At 48.4% G+C, this 17,347-nt stretch overlaps 1 pseudogene; it reads left to right on the plus strand.

Moving 5' to 3' along the window:
* The first annotated feature begins 6,728 nt into the window (after positions 1–6,728).
* LOC131478268 (PRAME family member 8-like) lies at positions 6,729–8,777 on the plus strand (annotated as a pseudogene).
* Positions 8,778–17,347: the final 8,570 nt, after the last annotated feature.

The raw sequence follows: 17,347 nt of genomic DNA on the forward strand, positions 1-17,347 counted from the left end.
GGCCTCCACAGGGCTCCCCAGCGGCCCAGGCTTCATCTCCACGGGGGACACAGCACCAGAAGGTAAGAGCCATTTCTCCCTTTGTTTCATTTGACCTTAATGCTACAGGTCTCTTTGAAACATTCTCCCAAGATTCTCACGGATTTCAGCACGTGGTTGGGAGTGTTGGGGCTGGGAGTGAAAGGGAACATTTAGGATTGAAATGACAGAAGGAACATTTAGGATTGAAATGACAGAAGGATTTAATTTGCTTTTTGCTTTCTGTATTTTGCATGCGGAAAAGGACAGTGAAGGACAGTGATGTTTAGGGTGCCTTCCCTGTTTATGTTTATGGTTCCCCCTCCCTGTTTATGTTTATGGTTCCCCCTCCCTGTTTATATTTAGGGTTCCCCCTCCCTGTTTATATTTAGGGTTCCCCTTCCCTGTTTATGTTTATGGTTTCCCTTCGCTGTTCATGGTTATGGTTTTATGGTTTTATGATTTTAGCCTTGGTTTAGCCTTTAAAAAGGATGCTATACCATGACTCGGGGTCGATGCCTACCTCCTGCGTGAGGAACTGGCCCCTGCCCCAGCGCGCTGGTGATCGAATAAAGCCTCTTGCTTTTGCATCAAGCCTCGTCTTTGGTGGTCATTGGGGAAACTCACTCTCTCAAGACAGATGGTAAGGTGTTCCCTGTTGGGGGGCCTTACAGGAGGGCAATCGTAGAGTTGAACATCTTAGGCCTTAGATAAGTTGCCTGAGATAGGATGTGTTCTGCTTTTGAAATTCTTTAATAATCTGTTCATGTATGTGAAAGGCTGAGTGAGAGAGAGAGAGACAGAGAAATCTTTCCATGTGCTGATTCACTCCCCACATGGCTACAAGTGTGGCATGCCAGGCTGAAGCCTGCAGCCCAGGAATTGTGTCCCAGTCTTCTTTCCATGTGGGTACAGCAGGCACCCAAGCATTTGGGCAATGTTCTTCTGCTTTCCCAGACACACTAGCAGGGAACTTGCTGGCAAGTGGAACAGCTAGGACCTGACAGCAGGTGGATCAGAGGACTTGCTGGTGTTGGAGATGGCAGCCCATCCTGCTGCTGCTGGAAAAATTTGGCCTGCATTTTTCACATAACTTTTAGGTAAAGATTTATTTTTATTAAAAAGTAGATATGCTGAGAGAATGAGATTTAATCCCCAAGTGGCTGAAAAGGCTTGAGCTGTGCATATATGAAGCCAGGAACCAGGAGCATCTTTCTGGTCTCCTGTGTGAGTGCAGGGTTAAAAGGCTTTGGGTTGTTCTTGACTCTCCTCCTAGGCCACAATTTAGGAGAACAATTGGGTGTGGGTCGCTTAAATGAGAACAAGTGTCTATATGGGTTCCTGGTGTGTATAAGATGAGGAATTTATCCAGCAAATTACTGCACTGGGACTTGTATTTTTAAAATTTTACAGAGAATCTTTGATTAAGCCATTGCAAATGGGCACATTTGTAGACTTGCAGTGTGGAGCATTGTGCACATGTGAACAGGAGGGCCTGGCCTGGTCAGGGTGATAAGCACTTCTCTGTGCTTGGAGCCCTTGAACTCTTGTTGTGCTTAAGTACAGAGTCCCTCACCCTGAACTTGAGGCTCCCATCATGCTCTGGGGCACTGTGACTCCTTCCCTCCTCTCACTTTTAGCACTTGCTACGGAGCCTCCTCCCTCACCCCTACCAGCCTCTAATCATTGCTCTCCCATACCTGGACTGACCTCCCTGAATCACAACAGCTGATTTCTGTGTCTGGCTCATTTTACTTTTCAAGTTCATATCTTAGTTGTCTCCATTGTGTTATAAATGGCAAGATTTGGGCCCAATAGCATGGCCTAGTGGCGAAAGTCCTTGCCCTGAATGCGCCACGATCCCATATGGGCACCAGTTCTAAATCTGGCTGCACCACTTCCCATCCAGCTCCCTCCTTGTGGCCTGGGAAAGCAGTTGACAGCCCAAAGCCTTGGGTTCCTGCACCCATGTGGGAGACCTGGAGGAGATTCCTGGATCCTGGCTCCTGGCTTTGGATCAGCGCAGCACCAGCCATTGCGCTCACTTGGGCAGTGAATCTTCGCAAGGAAGATCTTGCTCTCTTTCTCTTCTCTATGTGTATCAGTCTTCCCAATAAAAATGAAATAAATCTTAAAAAACAAATGGCAAGATTTCATTCTTTATCACCAAATAGCACTCCCTTATGATTTCCTCCTTTCTTTTTTTTCCTTTTTCTTTAAAGATCTATTCATTTGAAAGGCAGTTACAGGGACAGAGATACTTGTGTCCTTGCTGGTTCACTCCCCAAATGAGATGAGGGTGTTGCAAGGGAATCTGTGCTCCGGCCATATTTCAATCGGATTATTTGGTTGTATTGTTGGGTGTCACAGGATTATATAGTGGATAGTAACTCTTTAGTTTGCAAATGCTTTCTTCTTATATGATCTTCACTCCAGTTCCTTGAGTGACGTTTCCCAGCTTTCTCTAGACCCATTGTCTATTTTTGCTTTTGTTGTCAGCATTGTTGTGATCTCATCCAGGAATCACTGCCTAACGCCTTGCCTTAAATGGTTTCTTCATGGATTAGCATATCTCGTCTTAAATTGAGGTCTTGCAGCATTAGATTACCTTTTTCTTTAAGTTTTAAAATTTGTGTATATTGGAAAGGCAGGTATACAGAGAGAAGAAGACACAGAAAGAATCACTAGTTCATTCTGCATGTTGTCCCTGTTAGATGATTACGACCGACTGCCTATCCATTGGTGAATAATATCAGGAAGTTTTCCATAGTTGTAACTGAAGCTTTATTGATAAATCCGTTTCTAGACACCATTCGCGCAGAGTGGAGGGAAGAAGAGGGAATTGAAAGGGTGGTTGAAATACGTGTTAAGGAGTTTTATACTTCTGTAGACACGTGGGCTCCACAGGGCTGGTCTATGCCATTGTTAAGTAAGGAATGTTACCAGACATGCCTGGTGGGTTCTTTCCTCAGCTTAGTATAGAAATAAAAAGCTGGGAATCTGTTGCAAACAAAAAAGTTTATTTATGAAGGGCCCAGGTGAGCAGAGAAGGGAGAGGGAAGGGGAAGCACCTCCAGAGAGAAAACCAGGAGGTGGGGTGCCTCTCGAAAGAGGAGGGAGAGAGAGAGAGAGACACCAAAGGTTTGAGGAAGGGTCTTGGGATTTTAAGCCTTCCCTGACCCCTCCTTTTTGGGCAGGGAACCTACAGGTAAGATGTGCCTCATTGGTGGTCTCTTAATTAGAAAATGGGTGGGCAATGCTGGTGCCGCCCACCTGAAGGTGTGGCCAAGACCTCAGCAGGCCTGGATGGTCTCAGAATGTCCATTGAGGTGTATCATTGGTCAGCTAGAATCTTACCAGCTTGGTAAATTAACTGGCTTCTATGTCCCCTCCCATTCTGGGCTGAAGCCTGGGAGGTATTCCAGGTTGAAGCAGATCCAACCCCTTACCTCCAGTGCGCAGGTTAACCATCAGCCACAATTGCCAGAGCTAGCCGATCTGAAGCCAGGAGCCAAGAGCTTCCTCTGGGTCTCTCACGCAGGTTCAGGGTCCCAAGGTCATGGGCCATCTTCTACTGCTTTCCCAGGCCACAGGAAGGAGCTGAGGGGAAGGGGAGCAGTGGGGATACAAAGCAGCGCCCTTATGAAATCCTGCTGTTTGCAAGGCAGGGATTAGGACACAAGGTAACTGTTATTGTTATTGTCATTTTTAATTGTTTCATTTGAAATCAGAGAGAACAGTCAAATATTCAGCCATTTACTACCAATTAACTACCTGAACAGTTGGAATAGAACTGAATTCAAGCCTCCCACGTTAGTGGCTGGGTCCTATGTAGTTCACACATATTCTGCAACTTTACAGAATTCAGTTACTGAAACACTTCTTTAGGTAAAGTCTTTTAATTACTTGTTATAGCATTTTTGTGTTTGACTTATTCTTGGAGTACTATTAGGCTAATTTAAGGTCTTCCTATTTTTTAGACACCCTTCCTTTTTTTATATAAGATTTATTTATTTTATTGGAAAGGCAGAATGTACAGAGAGGAGGAGAGACAGGAAGATCTTCCATCCGATGATTCACTGCCCAAGTGGCTGCAGCGGCAGGTGCTGTGTCCATCCGAAGCCAGGAGCCAGGAACCAGGAACCTCCTCCTGGTCTCCCACAAGGGCACAGGATCCCAAAGCATTGGGCCGTCCTCAACTGCTTTCCCAGACCACAAGCAGGGAGCTGGATGCGAAGTGGAGCTGCCTGGATTAGAACTGGTGCCCAAATGGGATTGTGGCACGTTCAAGGAGAGGACTTTAGCTGCTAAGCCATGCCACTGGGCCCCAATTAAAATAAATCTTAAAAAAAAAAAACAACAAAGAAAAGAATATATGGAAAGAAGAGAGACAGGAAGATCTTCTGCCAGCTGATTCACTCCTCAGTTGACATCAATATCCAGAGCTAAGCTGATCCAAACCCAGGAGCCAGGAGCCAGGAGTTTACACGTGTCTGTCTTGCAGATGTAGGATCCCAAGGCTTTAGGCCATCCTTGACAGTTTTCCAAGGCAACAAGCAAGGACCCCAATGCGAAGTAGGACACTCACGTGGGAGCAGCTCCCTGCAAAGGAAGGATTTTCATCACTAGGCTACAGCACTGGGCTGTAGACACCTTTCCTTATTGACTTCCCTCCTAGTCTATGGAAGAGACGGCGTGAGGCACTGCCTGTGCTCTGATGGGGAAAAAAGATAGTCCTTGGCCTTTCAGGCCTTAAAAAATTAGTATTGAGTCCAGCATGGTAGCCAAGCGGCTAAAATCCTTTTTGCTGGCTCCAGGATCCCATATAGGTGACAGTTCTAATCCTAATGGCCCACCTCCCATCCTGCTCCCTGCTTATGAGCTGGGAGAGCAGTGCAAGACAGCCAAAAGCCTTGGGACCCTAGACCTGCCTGGAAGACCAGGAAGAAGCTCAGGCACCTGGCATCGGATCGGCTCTGTTTCCAAGTTGCAGCCATTTGGGGTGAATCAACAAACTGAAGATGGTCCTCTGTGTTTCTCCTCCTGTCTTTCTTACTTTTCAATAAAAATCATAGGAAGATTGGTAATCAATTTGACTCAAACATATATAACATGCATGTTATGGGTATTGTATCAAGTTTTCCACACGTTCAGGTAATGAGTAGAAAACTGTTTATTTCATATTACCCCGGTACTAGATTCTTACCTTTTTTTGTTTGTTTGTTTGCTTTTCAGTTAAGTTTTAAGTAGATTTTAAAATTTGATTTCAAGGTAACTGCATTGCATGGAGTCCCATGTCTATTTCCAGGTCAGTTTCCCGCTGGGGCACCTGGGAGAGTCAGCTTATGGCCCAAGTGCTTGGAGCCCTACGACCAACTTGATCAAGATGGGAGTGGGTCCTGTTCCAGGCTTTGGCTGGCAACGCTCCAGCTGTAATTGGCATTCGGGGAATAGACAAGTACCTGGAAAGTCTGTCTCTTCATCTCTGCCACTCTGCCTTTTCAAAAGTGTGTTTGAGTGGATTGGCAGTGTGGGCCACCTGGCATGTCCGATTCTGTTGCTTTAGGGCCTTGAATAAGGGTTAGACTAGTTCCTTCTAGGCTGAGGGCATTTGCAGGCTGCCTCACTGGTCCTCACCTTGGTGTCACAGTGGTCGGTACAGATGGGCCACTGGCCCCCTTACAGCCACCTCAGGGTCTAAGAACTGTTGGAGTGTCATGTGAGGCTGACGTGTGAAGTGTGGTCAAGAGGCACAGAGGAGAATTGGGGTGACTTAGAAGACCTGCACATCTGTGGCGGCAACCTGAGATGGGATCCTTGAATGGGTGACTCAGGGCTTGCTTACAGCTCTTCTGAAAGGTCTTTTCTCCCCAGATGTTTCCCTAGGGTTGTCATTGAGCCCTCAACAGAATGAGCAGTATGTTCCCCCCAAGACTCCTGCGCTTGGCACAGAAAAGCCTGCTGGGTCATGAGGCCTTGGCTATCCTTAGTCTGGACCATTTTCCCAGAGAGATGTTCCCTGCACTATTCCTGGAAGCCTTCAACAGGAGGCTCCTGAACATCCTGAAGGCCATGGTGAGGGTCTGGCCCTTTGACTTACTCCCATTGGGTGCCTTCATGAAGTGGCCACAAGTGGACATCCTGAACGTTGTGTTGGATGGGAAGTACAACCAGAAGTCTGACTCCAGGAAACTGACACAGAGGTCCAGGGAATAAAGTGATGCATTCAAGTAGGGTGGAGTGTCAAGGAAGTTCCAGATTTTTCTTTGGATAGCAAGGGAGTCAGGTAAGAGAGGTCAGGACCCATGAGTGCCCTTGGGAAAGGGCTTTCTGAGGTGACAGAGGGGGTACTTACCTGCCTGTTCCCACGGAGACCAGGCAGGAGTTCAACAGAAATGGAGATGAATGAAAGACAGATATAGAGAGTAAGGGATGGCTAATTGCCTCTCTGCAGACTCAGGGCTCTCAGCCCTCCTCCAATCAGCTCTTTCAGCATCAAGAAATATATCAAGGCAAAATAAACAATTAAATCAATCAAATAATAAAGGGGAAGAAAGCCAGCAGCAGGGTGTGAGGTATGGGCTCCCCAGCTCAGAAGTGCCCTCTGCCTACTTGCTGAGTCTTCTCTGTTTTACCCCCAGGAGAGGGAAGCTGCACATGCTGGATTTACGGATGCTGGTCTGAATTTCTAGAAAGTGTGGGCTGAGAGCATGAATGATACCTGCTCTCCTGAACTCAAGGTGAGGAGACAGCCAGTGGAACACAAGGGGCCCAAGACAGCCTCAAAGGTCATAGTCAACGTCTACCTTGCCGGTGTCAACGCCCATGATGAGTTCCTCACCCACTTGCTTCAGTGGGTAAAGGAGAGAGCCAGCCTGGTGCACCTGTGCTGTCACAAGCTGAAGATCTTGGCGAATCTCATCAGCAGCATGAGCAAATTTCTGGACAGTCTGGAGCTTGGCTGCATCCAAGAGGTGCAAGTGAACTCTGACTGGTGACTCCCTATCCTTGCCAAGTTCGCACCCTGTCTGAGCCGGATGAGTAGACTTCACAAGTTGTATCTCTCACAAATCTGGTTCCTGACCCCCATCACCCCAGTGGACAAGGTGCAGTTCAACTCACATTTCAGCTCCAAGTTAGCCAAGATGCCAAACCTCCGCAGCCTTTACATGGACTCTGTCGACTTCCTGAAGGACAACGTGGATGAGGTGCTCAGGTGAGACAGAGGCAAGCTGCTTGAAAGGACAGAGTGGGCTTTGAGCATGGGGCAGCCACCAGCCATATGCCAGTGACCCACACGCAAGGCTTTCTACTTCATCCTGAGCATGAGTACTGCGGTAGAGGGCTCAGTGACAGGAAACTAACAGCCGGGGGGAGGGAGCAGGTTCTGATATAGGGGTGAGTTTGGCAATTCTTCAAGAAGTGTGTCTGAAAACGTAGGTCAGTGAATAAGGCACCTTAAAATGTCAGCTGTCCAGTCACCTGTATGGACAGGGTAAGCCTGTGTCTGGTGCCTGGAGCCCCAGGGAGGTGTGTGACCTGTGAGAAATGCATGTGAAAGGTAACAGGTGGTTCTAGGGTCCTGGACTGTGAGTGAGGCCTCCTGGGAGGGAACCCACAGGGCTGATGCTGCACCTGTCCAGGGTCTGAGCTTTATCCATGTCTCCCCCTGGGCACTCATAGTCCAGACAGGTAGCACTCTGCTGGACAGATGAGGAAAGGTACCTTGAGAGGTTTTGTGAACTTGACCCAGTCACTCCAGTTTCAGTGGGAGGCCTCAGCCTGAGAGTGATTAACTCTAAAGAAGGGTCTCAGCGGGCCCGGCGGCATGGCCTAGCGGCTAAAGTCCTCGCCTTGAAAGCCCCGGGATCCCATATGGGCGCCGGTTCTAATCCCGGCAGCTCCACTTCCCATCCAGCTCCCTGCTTGTGGCCTGGGAAAGCAGTCGAGGACGGCCCAATGCATTGGGACACTGCACCCGCGTGGGAGACCCGGAAGAGGTTCCGGGTTCCCGGCTTCGGATCGGCGCGCATCGGCCCGTTGCGGCTCACTTGGGGAGTGAATCATTGGACGGAAGATCTTCCTCTCTGTCTCTCCTCTCTGTATATCTGGCTGTAATAAAATGAATAAATCTTTAAAAAAAAAAAAAGAAGAAGGGTCTCAGCTAGGGCTGGAGCACACTGGGTATTGGTGAGGTTGGGCTGAGTGGGATCTGGGGCTTTGGTTTTGGTCCAAACAGATGTCTCCCACCTTGGTGTCATGCTGCAGGACTCATTCTTGGTGTCTTCTCAGGTGCCTGAAGAGCCCCCTGGAGACTCTACAACGACTGCCACCTCTCTGAAGCAGATGTACACTATCTGTCCCAGTGCCCAAGCCTCAGCGAACTCAAACATCTGCACCTGAGTGGTGTCAAACTGACCCACATCAGCCCAGAGCCCCTCCGAGGTCTGCTGGAGAGAGTGGCAGCCACACTCATGACCCTGGACTTGATGGATTATGAGATCAACAACTCCCATCTCAATGCCATCCTTCCTGCCCTGAGCCAGAGCTACCAGCTCACCATCTTAAGTTTTTTCAGGAACAGAATTTCTATATCCATGTTTCAGGAGCTGGTGGAGCACACAGGCAAACTCAGTGCTCTGAGAGTGGAACAATACCCAGCTCCCCTGGAGAGTTATGACACCCAGGGCATCACACACCTTGGGAGGTGTTTCCATCTCTGTAGACAGCTGGTAGCATCCTCGAAAGAATTAGCCTAAGAATGTTGTGTTTAGCACAGACCCCTGTGGGAATTCTCCACTTCAGGTTGTGGTTGGCCAGTAACACCTTAATTTGTACGAGTGCTACCTGCTGGACTAATTTCTTCTGGAAACTTATAGTGAGAACCTGTAATGGGGTGTTTCAGATGGGCTGCAGTGGGAAGGGGCAAAGCAGTCTGGGAAGCAGGGCTTGCTAGGCCCAGGAGTTTTGTTTCATGGCATGAGTTGCAGGAAAATACATAACGAGATAATCTGGCCAGAGCCCAGGTTGTTCATGTGTTTTAATGTGAAGTAGGCTATCTATTGCATTCCATGTGCTGTTCTCAACATTGCATTGTCCTCATTGCCAACAAATGAAGCATCGTAATGCCAATCTCAAATTGTGCATCTGGTCAACCTCCAGGATGCTCCCAGCTGGGAGTCTTCAGTGGCAAAACATGCCCAGATATGCCTGTCTTTGATGCAGTGCCAGTGCAAAGGGAGTGAGCCCAGGCCAGGAGACCCTGAGGTCCATGAACACAGCTGGCGCCTACGGGCTGGCCTTCCTTTGACCAGATCAAACAAGGCAGGCCTCACTCAGCCTCAGACCCAGGCCACCTGGGTGCAGCTGTACTGCTCCAAAGGAAACACTGGCCCCTGTGTGACAAAGGAGGGTCTGTGAAGGAGCAGAGGCCCCCACAGGTGCCCATCCTGCACTTCTCCTCTCTGCCTTGTTACTGCCAGTCATCAGTCTCCTGGGCAGCTCAGGAATGCAGCCAGCCCTGGTTGCCTGGCTCCTTGTTCCACAACATGCAAGAAACAAGGCTTTTCCCTGCCAAGGTAGGAGGCTCACTAGGATTTAGGCCAGCAGACCTGGTCTGGGTTCTACAGCAGCTCCCCCCGCAGTTTTTTGGGTGTTTGAGAACATTAGCTCTCTGCAATATTTACTACAATTTGATGTGCCTGTGAAACCACTGAGAATGCCCAAGATGCAGGCAGAGTTCTGGGTGTCAGGCTTCCCCTGGTCTTTCCCTGGCTGTCTTGTCATTTGAAGAGTGAGGCAGCACATGGAAGATCTCTCTTTCTGTCTCTCCCTTTGCCTTTCCTTCTGTCACTCTCCCTTACAAATAAAGACATATATATCTTCGAAGAAAAGGGATGGTGATGGATGTGGTGACTGAAGTCTTGCATCCCACTGCCCAGCCCCTCCCTGGTGACTGTTTTTTTCTGGTTTTCCTTTGGGTTCTCGTGCTGGGAGGTGGCACCAACTCTGCCTTTGTTCAGCCCAGTGTAACAGCATAAATGCTGACACCTGGTGGATTCATCTTAACAAATCTTTTCAGAAAAGCTCTGATTTTGGGTGATGTCATACTGTATCAACCAATTATTGGGATATTGTTCATTGATTCTCTATAATATGGAGGAAAAAGTGTGGTACAATAAAATAATGTGCTTTTCTTTCCCTTGATTATGCTTTAGCTGTAGTCACACCATTTACCACACTGGACTTTCCTGAGACCTGGGGAATAGAGTTCCCACCCTGGTTGATACTTGAAACTGAAAACGCAAGAGATAGAATGCGGTTTGGTTCTAGATAAGTCATCCACAAAACAAAAGTAGTCATAAAAGAGGATTTCATCTCAAATAATATGAGCTAAGCATTTAAAGAGCGAGTTCACCGTTCAGAGAAAGTCGTGCAAACTCTACTACTTTACCAGCCCGGACACCTCAGCATGTCAGGAACCAGTAATCTACCTGAAGTGGTGACCCAAAGGGAGGGGTAGGAGCTCTTTGTGGCACTCCTCCTCCTCACTGGGGTGTCACATGGTCCATGGAGCCCACATTTCAGAGTCACAGAGAAAGCAGACAGAGAGAGAGGGATCCTCCACCTGCTTGTTCACTTTGCAGATGGTCTCACAGACCAAGGCTGAGCCCGGCTGAAAGCAGGAGCCCAGAACTCCATCCAGGTCTCATGTGGGTACAGGGACCCGAGTGCTTGGGCCATCTTGTGCTGCTTTCCCAGATGCAGTGTCAGGGAGCTGGGCCAGGTGTGGGATGCCAGCATCACAGGCAGAGGCTTCATGGTGGCTCCAACGACCCCAGATACAGGGACGTTTGTCTCAACAAGGAAGCAACAGAGTGGGACTAGGGGAGGATCACTATTTCAGGGAGCTTAAAGGAAAGGCCTCAGAACAAAAGAAAGTTCCAGCATTTGCTAGAACCCAGCTGGACTCAGCATGAGTAGCTTGCTCCTGACCAGTTCATTAACTCTGAGTGCTTGAGAAGGCCAGTACCTTGAGAGTGAGGCATTATAGCCACTGGAGAAAACAAGTGTATTTATTCATAGTGCCAGCAAGACTAGTCGTCTAAGAAAGCATCTTGTCTCTGCCTTATAAGAGAAATGGTTAGTTATCAGCGGCAGGAAGAGGGGAGGGTGCAGACGGGCCAGACATCAGCTACCAATGAGGAGTGATGCTCCCTCTGTCCTGGGCTGGCTGGGTTTGGAGATGCAGCTTTACAGGAGCAGAGCCTCTAAGACCTTCCTAAGAATAATCCTCCCTGTCTCCTCAGGGAAGACTCCTCCAGGCAGGGACTTATTTGTAGAAACCTCAAGCTGCATGCAGACCTCCTCTAGGATTCACACATCTGCCTGCAGGGCTGAGCAAGAGTCAGCCCCAAATGGAACAGGTGCAGTGTGAAGGCAGGGGTCACAGCGTTTTCTCCCTGTTCCTCTCTGATGTGTAATTCAAGTGTAAAACCCAGTCCATGGTGTGGGCTGAGAGTCTTTGCTTTCCAGTCCACCCCTAACTCCTTCTGTGTCTCATCCAATCAGCTTCTTCTGAAGAAACCCACATCACAATCAGGATGAGGCACACAGAGGTCCAGGAATTTGATCCTCTCTGTAAACCTTTCTCTCTCTCTCTCTCTCTCTCTCTCTCTCTCTCTCTCTCTCTCTCTCTCCCTCTCTCTCTCTCTGTAAATCTGTCTTTCCAATAAAATAAATAAATGAAATCTTTAAAAAAGAGAAAGATGTATTTATTTGGAAGGCAGAATCCCATGAAGAGACAGAAAGAGATGAAGCCCATAATAACACACTACTGACAGTGGTCAATAGCCAAAGTTTATTAGTGGCATCAGGCTTTTATAGACTGAGGGTCACATAGGATAAGGGAGGAGCTAACATAGTTCCCATAAGCCTGTCTATGGAATCTATCAATTGTTTCTACATCCTTGCTTGAAAATCTCTTTCTCTGTTTTGTATATCCAATCAATTGTTCCCATTCCAATGAGATCCACTCATTGTCCTCTTACACTCTGGTTTACTTTCCAAATACCACAATGGCTGGGGTTGGGCCAGACCAAAGCCAGGAGTCAGGAGTTTCCTCTGAGTCACCCACATAGGTGAAGAGACTCAGGGACTTGGACCATCCTCTGCTGCTTTCCCAATCCGTAAGTGGGGAGCTGGATCAGCAGTGGAACAATTAGGACTAAAAGGGGCTCCCATATAGAGTCCTGCCAGTGGAGACATCCCTCGCCCCACTACCCATCAAGCTCCTGCTTATTGCCTGGGACGGCAGTCAAGGAGGGCTCAAAGCCTTGGGACCCTGCACCCGCGTGGGAGACCCAAAAGAGTTCCTGGCTCCTGGCTCCGGATTGGTTCAGCTCCGGGCATTGTGGTCTCTCAGGCAGAGAATCATCAGACAGAAGATCTTCCTCTCTGTCTCTCCTCCTCTCTATATATCTGACTTTCCAGCAAAAATAAGTAAATCTTTTTAAAAATGGAGGAGAAATACAATTTTTAAAAAATTGTTTTACCTGAAAACCAGTGGTATACACTTTTGGTTTGTGTTTTTCTCCATTGCTGGGAGCCAGCCTGATGGGGAACTTGGAGAATTCTCCTGCCAGGTCACAATATGGCTGGTATGCACAAGAGCTGGGGCTGCCTGGTGAATGTTATGAGCAGCTGAGCACACTGCTGAGCACACTGAGCACACTCCCACCCTTGTGGGAGGGAGACTCAGCAGGCTTCTGGGATGACCCCATCCTCGAGACCAGGGTTTTGGACCAGCAGAGGTACCTCTAGCCAGGTGGCCTGAGTTCTTATGGTTAAGGGCAAAGCACCATATGGGGGGTCTATGGGAGCCCCTGTCATGGTTAGAGTATGAACAGAGGAAGTGGCCCATCCCACTGCCCTGGATGCTTTTTAGGCAGCCGCTACCATCTTTATTCCATGGGGGACCAGTGCATCCATTGGGCACCGGGCTTTGTCCACTTCCACCCACTGGTTAGCTCTGGGTACCTGCGGGTAATGATACTTTGCCTGGGGACATCCATGGATATGGACACCATATGTGTAAGTGAGGAATGAATCCTGAGGGGAAACAATCAACAGGGCCACTGTACTGGCTGGAAAGTGAGAGGACTGAGACCCAGTGGTATAGAGAGAAGTGACTAAAAGATCTGTATGGGTCAGACTAATTCATCAGCCTGCATGGGAGTTCTGAGATGGGTTCGTTAGCACAGAGCATTACTAACCATCACACGCCATATCACACGAAAGCTACGGCTAGGGGCCTGTCTTGCAGACCTAGATCCAAGTAGCTGATTGAGTGTTGGAACAGGGGACAGGTCACTTTAGGCAGGGCCATGACACTAACCAGCACATGAGACAACCAGGACCAAGGGGTCGATTCTGTGGGGGATAAGTGGGCCTAACCCTATGGAAATATATGTGTCATTGGTTATCTCAAGAGTTGGGGTGGGGACTGGTTGAACTAGGAATGAACATGGAACACACCAACACTCACGAGAATCAGGTCTGGGATCACCTCAGATGAAGTTTCTTTGGGAATCCCCGCACCTGAACTGCTGGACCAGAATGCCCACCGTGGAAAGAACTGCAGGTTCCAAGGTCTGACCGTGGAGTGCATGTGTCAGAGCTGGGTCTCCTCAGTGGTTTAGATGGAGCAGTGGACAACTCATCCAGGTGCACATGTAGCATACGGCAATACATTGGACCCTGCAGAGGATGCCTGGTACTATACCAGAGGACAGAGGATGGAGCAAATTGATCAACTACTAAGCCAAGTGTTGGCAGTGAATATCCAGGGAAACGAATACACAAAGGTTGACTGTGTCAGCCAGTGGAGTCTGGAGAGGTTTCATCGTGCTTGGAGTGGGGAAATCAGCAGTAATTCAGAACTGTTGAATTATCTATCACAACTTCTTGAGCCGGACCCTCAGAGCATGCCCCACATTGGGAACCCTGGGATGGTGTCAGGTGGCTGCCCTCCATCACGGGGTACAGAGGCATTTGGGAGGCTGAGTGTGGCTTCTCCCCTTATCTCCCTCATTATCTCAGATACAGGAAGGAGAAAAGAGAATGTGGAAATACTGGCCTCACCCACCTTCCTGTGGCCTTTGACCCTTAAAATTCTAATCAACCATGTAATCATCATCAAAAATAAAGATAAAAAAAGCTTGTGGGTTTGGAGGAGGTCACAGCCTTTTGGGGGATGCACATCCAGGGCCTGTTAAGAGGACTGGTCTACAGTAGGAAATTAATCAATGCGTTGGACATCCTTCCCAACACTAGCATTCCAAAATGCATCATCCTGCAAGAACTGGGTGCCAGCAGGTGAATCTGTCTCTGGCCACAGCACTCTGCATCCATCTGCTGGCTGATTCTGGTGGTGCATGACAATGTTGCCATCCCCATCACCAGGGTCCCTGTAGGATCCCCTGGGGTTTGCTAGGCCATGGTGTCTAGTTTCCCAGCTGATGAAGACCCTGGAATGTCACAGCACCTACTTGTGTCATTGGCTGCGTGTTACTCACATGGAGGTTCTCTGTGGCACTGGGGCTTTGGCCACACCCAGGCTGTGCCTCAAACCAAAGACAAAAAACAGGAATAAAAGCTCTGCTAACTTGTCCACGTGATTTGAGAAAGCATATTTGTGTTGAACTTTGCAGACATATCACAGATATCAATCGCACTCGCTTTTCTTTTTCCAATCCAAGCTGCTATAGCTTGGATTGACACGTGGTCATGGTGCCAGTTAGTAAGGTATATCATGCTATTTCAGCACATGCCTGCAGTGTGCCAAACTCAGATCATAGCATCAGTATGTCTGCCTCAGATGCGTCTCATTTATCTGTATTGGGGACATGTAAATTGCCTTTTAAAATTATAAAGGAAATTTCATGCTTTAATTTTTCTCAAAACATTTATTTATTTCTACTTGAATGGCAGATTTACTGAAAGAGGAAAGACAGTGATTGCCCATTCACTGGTTCAACACCAAAACAGCTGTGACAACCAGAGCTTGGCCAGTCTGAAGCCAGGAGCCAGGGGCCAGGAAGCAGGAACCAGGGGCCAAGAGCCAAGAGCCAGGAGCCAGTGACCAGGAACCAGGAGCGAGGAGTCAGGAGCCAGGAGCAAGGAACGAGGGGCCAAGAGCCAGAAGTTAGGGGCCAGGAGCCTGGAGCCAGGAGCCAGGGGCCAGGGGCCAGGAGACAGGATTCAGAGGCCAGTACCCAAGGGCCAGGAGACAGGGGTCAGGGGCCAGGACACAGTAGGCAGGGGCCAGGAGTCAGGGGCCATGGGCCAGGCTCTGGTAACTTATCTTCATCCACTCACAAGCTGGCCCTCTAGCAGTGTCCATTTAAAACATGAAGCACAAGATAAGACAAGACACGACTCTTGCTTCCTACCACACTCTTCTCTGCTCTCATTTCAGCTCTCCTGCTTTACAGCACGACTCCAAAGAGCTTGTAATATTGCCCATCTCTGCCTCCCAATCTCTCACACATGCACAATGCAACATTCCACATCCTCCCCAAAGCATGCTGGATTGGGGCTACTGCAGTGGCTAAGCCTCTGCTTGCTTGTGGCCTCTGCATCCCATCTGGGTGCTGATTCTAGTCTAAGCTGCTCCACTTCTAATTCAGCTCCCTGTTTATGGGCTGGGAAAGCAGTGGAGCTTGGTTCAAGTTCTTGAGCACCTGCACCCATGTGGGAGACCCAGAGGAAGCTCCTGACTCTGGTTATCTCAGCTCTGGCCATTGCAGCCCCTTGGGGAGGGAGCGGGTGGAAGCAAGATCTTTTTTTTTCTGACTCTACTTCTCTCTGTAAATCTGCCTTTCCAAAAAATACATAAATATTTTTTAAAATGCCCTTAGTAAAATATATTCTTACACCATCTAATCACTTAAAATAATTTTTTAAGATTGATTTATTTTTATTACAAAGTCAGATATACAGAGAGGAGCAGAGACACAGACGAAGATATTCCCTCCAATGATTCACACCCCAAGTGAGCACAACGGCTGATGCTGTGCTGATCCGGAGCCAGGAGCCAGGAACCTCCTCCTGGTCTCCCACATGGGTACAGGGTCCCAAATCTTTGGGCCGTCCTCGACTGCTTTCCCAGGCCACAAGAAGGGAGCTGGATGGGAAGTGGAGCTGCAGAATTAGAACTGGAGCCCATATGGGATCCCGACACGTTCAAGGCGAGGACTTTAGCCACTAGTCCATGCTGCTGGGCCCATCATCACTTAAAATATTAAGTAAGCCATATTGACTCCACAATTAAAAAAAAATGCATCTTGGGTGGCGTGGTGTAATGACTAAAGTCCTCACCTTCAATGCGTTGGAATCCCACATGGGGGCCAGCTCTAATCACAGCAGTTCCACATCCCATTCAGCTCCCTGCTTGTGGCCTCAAAGAAGAAGAGCACAGGCCAAGGCCTTGATACCCTGCAACCTCGTGGGAGACCTGGAGGAAGTTCCTGGCTCCTGGCTTTGGATCAGTGCAGCATCAGCCGTTGCAGTCACTTGGGGAGTGAATCATCGGATGGAAGATCTTCTTCTCTGTCTCTCCTCCTCTCTGTCTATCTGACTTTGTAATGAAAATAAAATAAATTATCTAAAAAAAATGCCTCCTGTTACATTGCAAATACACACTTTTTGTTGTTGTTGTTTTAATAAGAAAATCCTGGGCCCCGGCGGCGTGTAGTTGTGGGGGAATTCTGCATTTGGAATTTTTGTTTTGAAGATTTTTTCCCCTTGTGACCTGTTTTCCTGTTAGATGATGGGTGGATTGTGTAGGTGAAAATGTGATGAGAATGTGCTACTGGTTGGCAAATGACCACATGTGCCTTGACCTTGGAGTCCTGGCTGTTGCTCCATAACTACTGTTAAAGAGTGAATAATGGCTTGCTCAGAATTATCTTTTGAGACGTCTGCTTAGCCTTGAAGTGCAGACAGAGTGACCAAATGATGTACATTCCCCCTGAGTCATAAAAACAAAATAATTAGTTGCTTGTGCAGAGGCTTGTGAAGTATCTGAGTAAATAAAAAGCCTTTTCTTGGGCTGTGTGTGAGAAAGCACCAAGTTTGCAAGAACGCACCCAGTGTGTGAGAATGTGCAAGAATGCACCAAGTGTCAGTGTCTGTGTCCTTCTTTATCGCCGACTCCATGCACCCTTCCCAAGCTCCGAACTCTCGGTTGGAGCTGGACTCCGGCGCTCCTCCCTGCCTAGTTCCTCTATATCATTACTAACATATAGTTCTTCATACAGTCATATGT

The sequence above is a fragment of the Ochotona princeps genome, chromosome 2 (genome assembly GCF_030435755.1).
Source record: "Ochotona princeps isolate mOchPri1 chromosome 2, mOchPri1.hap1, whole genome shotgun sequence".
Lineage (NCBI taxonomy): Eukaryota > Metazoa > Chordata > Mammalia > Lagomorpha > Ochotonidae > Ochotona > Ochotona princeps.